This window comes from Rhinatrema bivittatum, chromosome 15, assembly GCF_901001135.1.
Source record: "Rhinatrema bivittatum chromosome 15, aRhiBiv1.1, whole genome shotgun sequence".
Taxonomy (NCBI): domain Eukaryota; kingdom Metazoa; phylum Chordata; class Amphibia; order Gymnophiona; family Rhinatrematidae; genus Rhinatrema; species Rhinatrema bivittatum.
This window is the reverse complement of record NC_042629.1, coordinates 74380964-74387482: the sequence shown is the minus strand read 5'-3', so window position 1 is coordinate 74387482 and position 6519 is coordinate 74380964.

Below are 6519 nucleotides of genomic sequence, written 5' to 3'. Positions count from 1 at the left end.
AGCGCATGCTTTTCAGAAAACAGGCAAATAAAAAAAACCCCCAAGTATACTCAGTCTAGGCCATCCCTTCAGTTTATGCTCTGTTAACTGCAACAGCAGAAGTGCATTGTAACAGGGAGATCCTGTAATAAGTATGGAAAGAGCCACTGCTGCTTAACTCTAGGGTGCCAGGATTTTAAAATGCCTTTAATGCAGTCAAATGTTTTGATATTAGCTTTATTTTGTTTTTTAGATAAATTCTATAAGCAGCATGTGATAGGACTGTATTTGAGCTGAGCTTCTGCATGGTGACAACTGCACTGTATTTATTTTTTTTTTATTACTGTAAACCAGTTGGCCAGGTTGTTCCCCATCATCATTTCAGGCTGCAAACACCAATCAGAGCGACATGAAAATGATGTGAAGGTGCGTGGGCTTCCTCTGACAAAGGCAGCCATGTACAGTAGGCATGCCTGTTTACATGTTGGTCTAATAATGAAATTTAATCTGATTTCTAGGGTGCATGTGACATGAGAGAGTGGTATGCATGCAGGCAGGCTCACTTCTGCCCATGCTTAAAAACTGATTTTCCTCGAGTGTAGCCCGATGGACTCAGGACCACTGGTTCATGCGCCCTTACTAGCAGATGGAGAGGGGAGTCAGGTTTCACAGCTGACTGAGTTTGCTATTTCTTATATATCTGGGGGGCACCTATGTGCCAGAATCTTTAAAAACTTGTTAGGGTGAGGGGCAAGCTGAAGGCTTGGAGGTCCCAAAGGTACGGGATTCTTAGGGTCAGCTGGAATCCATATGGTACTAAGGGAAAGCCTAAAATTATACAGCAGCCTGTCAACAACATCATTGCTGATTGCCAAGGCCTCACCACAAATGGACTTTGGGTACAGGGCACAGCTCCAGCTCCTTACAGTAACCATGTTCCCTCTTCTTTGTTTACCTGCCTTACTTGCCCCCGCTAGGCTGGTCGGTAACTTTGTCTCGTGCATTCAGAGATTCTTAGCCTCAGCTTTTTGAATGTGTATATGCTTTGAAGGGCTGTAGGCAACCTGACTTTTCTTTTTTCATATAGAAAAATGGGTAGAACTTAATTGTATACTGCAGGACATCCCAGCACTGCTAGAAGGAGGGGCATGCAGCCCTAGAATCAAATGGCATACAGTGCAAGTCTACTGCAACACCTCTCAACATCATTTCTGCCCGAGCACATTCTGACCTCAGCAGAGGCTCACAGGAAGGACCTACCCACGATTCAGGCCCAAGGCATTTTTCTGATATTGTTTCCATATCTATGTTTGTAGTGGAAAGGAAAATCAGTTCTGACCTGCTAATTTTCATTCCTGTAGTACCACAGTTCAGTCCAGACTCCCGGGTTTTGCCTCCCTTCCAGCAGATGGAGACAGAAATTTTTACTGACACTGTCTTTTAAGCTGGTGTGGAACCTGCAGTCTCTCACTAGTGACCTGGACCCAAGCCAAGATTGAAATGTATCCGAAAACACAACGTAACTTAACAGCTCCCACCAAACGAGGAGGAGGAAATGGAACCACCGAATCTGAACGATCCTTATACCCATAGAAGTTAGAATGTACAACCATCACCTGAGCCAGAAAAACCCAAATGAAAATCCTTCAGCTTATATACAAAAAAGCACATGAAGTGGACTCTCCAAACCCAGGTGGAACTCTGGCCTGATGCGTGGTACTACAGGAACAAAAATGAGCAGGTAAGAAAATTTTTCCTTTCCCTGTACATACCCAGATCAGTCCAGACTCCTGGGATGTACCAAAGCTTCCCTAAACCGGATGGGACTGCAAGAGTCCCGCTCCCAGCACTTTCACCACAGTTCCTGGACGTCAAGGCGATAATGCTTGGAGAAAGTGTGCAATGACTTCCAAGTAGCCACCCTAGCAATCTCTTGTGACGACACTAACTGACATTCAGTCCAGGATGTCACTTGCGACCGAGTCGAGTGAGCTCTCAGACCTTGAGCACTGACCATCCCATGGCAAATGTACACCAAAACCTTGGCTTCGCTTTTGAGGCCTTCTGCCCTCTTTGCACCACTCAAGAGAATGAAAAGATGACCGGACACTCTATGGGCTAATAAGGACCTCCAGATAACGCATCAGTGCTCACATCACATCCAAACACCTCTGCTCCTTACCCAAAGCAACCGACCTATCCAGATTTGGAAAGGCTGGTAACTCCATGAACTGATTCAAGTGAAAGGTCGAAACAACCTTTGGAAGAAAAGAAGGCACCGTATGCAATGAGACATCCAAATTTGAAATCTTTAGGAAAGGATCACTATATGAAAGGGCGTGTAGCTCTGAAATCTGTCTAGCTGAACAAATTGCCACCAGCGAAACGACCTTTAAAGTAAGATCCTTCAAAGTTGTCCTGTGCAGTGGCTCAAACGACACCCCACCCATCACTTTAAGGACCAAGTTTAGGCACCATGAGGGACATGCGTTCTGCACCAGGGGACACAAATGTTTCACACCTCGCAGAAAATGTATCACATCCGGGTGCGCAGCCAGAGACAACCCGTGCATCTTGCCTCTAAGGCACCCCAAGGCGGCCACCTGGACCCTTAAAGAACTGAAAGTCAAACCTTGCTGCAAAAAAAGGCAAAATGTGGGCCACAGAAGCTCAAGTTGGATCCACGCTGAGCTCCTTGCACCAAACCTTGAACATCTTCCATATGCCAAGGAGGTGGACTTCTTTCTTGCTTGTAACAAAGTGGTAACAACATCCTCCAGATAACCCTTTTCTCTCAGGTGCCTCTGGAAGAGACAGCCAAACTGGAAGAGACAGAAGCGATCCGCCTGCTCCAAAATATGGAACCCTGGCAGAGCAGGTTAGGGAGATGAGTGGACCATCCACTGCAAGATTGACTAAATCTGAGAACCACAGCCGAAGCCATTCCAGCACCACAAGAACTATTTGCTCAGATGAACCTCTATTCTTCGCAAGACCTTGCCCACCAGCAGCCACAGCGGGAACACATATAGAATTCCCTGTGGCTACAGGAGGACTAAAGCATTGACTCCTTCTGCCTGTGCTCCCTTCAACTAAAAAACCGCGAAGCCTTGGTATTCTTCCATAGTGCCATGGGATCCATACAACGGACTCCCCATCTGCAACGAATCATGAGCATGGCTTCCTCTGTCAATTCCCTCTCCCCGGGATCCAGCTGCTGATGACTGAGGAAATCCGCCTGCACGTTGTCCAACTCCGCTATGTGGGAAGCTGCCAGCATCTCCAGATGGCACTCTCCCCAGTGGACTAAATCCTGGGCCTCTTGCGCCACTGCCTGATTCTTGTAACGCCCTGCAGGTTGATGTAAGCCACCGGGCTGTCTGACAAAACTCTCACTGGCCTGCCCTGTACAAGAGGAAGGAAGGCCTGCAATGCTAGATGCACAGCTCTAGTCTCTAAATGGTTGATGGACCAAGACATCTCCTCTGGAGACCAGTGCTCCTGCGCAACCTGAGTCTAATACATAGCCCCCCCCTAATTGCAGAGGCGGCACAAATTGTCCCGACACATCCACCAATCCAGACTCAACCTGGCGCTTTCCATAAGAGGCAGCGGTAGATGAAATTGCTCTGATACCGGGTTCCACCTAGAGAGCACGGATGACCGAATGAGCATATTTATTTATTTATTTAGCATTTTTCTATACAGACTTTCCAATAACAAAATTATTGATCAATTCGGTTTACATTTTAAACAATAACAACAATGACAAGTAAATGTCTTACAATGAACAGGTCGAATTAACTTGGATTAAGATATATGGGGGTAATATGGGGGTAAGCATATGAGCGAATGCCCAAGGGACCAATTTCAAAGTGGAAGTCATAGACCCAAGAACATGCAGATAAGCCCAAGCCTGGGAATTGCACTGTTTAGCAATCTGCCAAGCTGTCCCTGGATCTCGACAATCCACTCCTTGGTAAGAAAAACTCTCCCGGGCCAGGCATCAACATGTGCTCCCAGGAATTCCAGAACCTGAGACGGCACCAGCTGGTTCTTGGAAAAATTCACAACCCAGCCCAGGGACGGTAAGCGCTGCAGCACTACTGCCACCGCCCGATGACAAAAGTCCTCTGACTTTGTCCGAATCAACCAATTGTCCAAATACAGGTGAACCAGAATGCCCTCCTGCCGAAGAGCTGCTGCCACTATGGCCATCACCTTTGTAAAGGTTCTCTGTGCTGTTGCCAACCCGAAATGCAGGGCACAAAACTGAAAATGATCTCAGAGGATCATGAACATGAGAAACCTTTGATGATCTGGGTGAATTGGAATGTGGAGATACGCCTCTGTCAAATCCAGAGAAGCCAAAAACTCTCCTTTGCGTACTGCAGTGATTACCAACCTCAACGTTTCCCTTCAAAAACAAGGTACCTTGATTGCCACATTCACCTTCTTTAAATCCAAAATTGGATGAAAAGCGCCAACCTTCTTCGGGACCACAAAATAAATGGAATACCTTCCTGTTCCTTGCTCTTGTTCCTATACTGGAATGATGGCCCCCACCAGATGTAGACAACTGACAGTTTCTCGCACCACACATCTTTTCTGCTCGTAAGCAGAAGGGGACATTATGAACAAATCATTTAACGGATGTGCAAATTCTAAACCGTAACCGTGCGCTATCACACTTAGGACCCACTGATCCGATGTGATCTTGGCCCAATCCTCAAACAAAAGTGTTAACCGACCCCCAATTCTTGGAATGGAGGAACAGGCCGGCCTCGCTTCATTGGGAAGACTTTGAATCAGAGGACCCCTGACAGGTACCATTTCTGGATGGCATCCGGCCTCAAAAGGACTGATTCCAAGACTGCTGCCTCTCAGCACCTTGTCTCTGACCTCCTCCCAAAGGACGAGACTGCCGGGAATGTCAACTGGACACAAGACTGTGCTGAAGAGAAACCTCTGCCGACCGGCTTTTCTTCTGGCAGCTTTTGTCCTTTGGTCTCTCAGAGAAGCTTCACAAACTCCTCCAAATCCTCACCAAAAAGCAGCTTCCCCCTAAAGAGAAGCAACCCCAGCTGAAACTTAGACCAAACATCCGCAGACCAGTTCCTTAACCACAGAAGCCTTCTAGCGGAGACCGCGGACACCACTGATCGAGAGGAAGTGCATATGAAATCATACAAAGCATTCGCACTATAGGCCGCCACGGCTTCCAGCCTCTCAGCCTGCTTTGCTTCCTCCGGGTATAGTGACCTATCAGATTGCAATTGCTGTACCCAGTGCAAGCCAACCCACAGCATAAAACTGCTACATAAGGCAGTGCAAATGCCCAACGCCAATACCTAAAAAATCTTCGAGGTGTACCTACAACTTCCTATCCTGCATATCCTTAAGTGCTGCCGATCCTACCTCCGGAATTGTAGTCGCCTTTGTCACTGCCGAAACCAAAGCATCCACTTTCGGCATCCACAAAAGATCCAACGTGTCCTTCTGGCAATGGATACAGCTTCTCCATGGCTCTGCCAACCTTCAAACTTGTATCTGGAGTCTCCCACTCCCAAAGCACTAATTCCTTCACTGGCTCGTAGAAGAGTAATGCCTTCAACTGGCCCCCTCAAGCCCTGCATGACTGGATCCACTCCCTCGTGATCTGCATCAGCCTGGGGTTCTTTAATACCCAGTTCCTTTAGGACACATGATATTAAGGGCCACAATTCTGAAGGTGGTCCATCTTTTTCACGGGGAGGATCATCTCCCTCCACCAAGGGATCCTGAGCATTATCAGGGTCCGTGCTGTCCAAGTGAGGATCCACCCCGATGGATCTCCAGCCACAGGATCATCATTTTCCGAGTTCTTCGAGCTATCATCTGCATTCCCCAAATGCAACTGTTGTGCCAGCACTCTCTGAACTCTGGTCACCCCACCAGATTGAGCCAAACGAGGCCTCTTGGCCAGAACTGGCTCCTGCAGGTCCACTGTCTTAGGAAGGAGACAGCCACCCTTCTATCCAAAAAAGCCTTATGCGTAAGCAAAACAAGATCCGGGAAAAATCCAAATCATATGGATCCTGTTCCAGGAGGGCTTCCTCCTCCTCCCCCAGTAGAGATTCCCGGAATCCCCATGGCTCCAAGGATCTTTGATCTGCTGGCGACAGCAGTGGAGGCATGGCAGTGTCCTTGCAGGCCCTTGTCAGTCGTGGCAGCAAAGATGATAAAATGGCCGCCGTTCCCGCCAAAATCGTGAACACACCATTGGGCTGCTCAGCTCCCCCTGCACTCCCCGCAGAGGATCGTTGCCTGTCAGAGGCTCCCTTAGCGCTCCCCAAGCTGCATTCTCCCCAAGACAGAGCGGGAGCAAATGCTGGTAAGAGAAAGGTGCACGTGTGTCTCTCCACATGCCGCGCACTGCCCGCCATGCAGCATGGCTGTGTATTTACATTTTTTTTTTTAAACTGCCACCAGCTCACCTGCAACCAACCAGCTCACCTGCAACCAACGCCGCAAGAACCAGCCTCAAGCGTGCCAGACGTC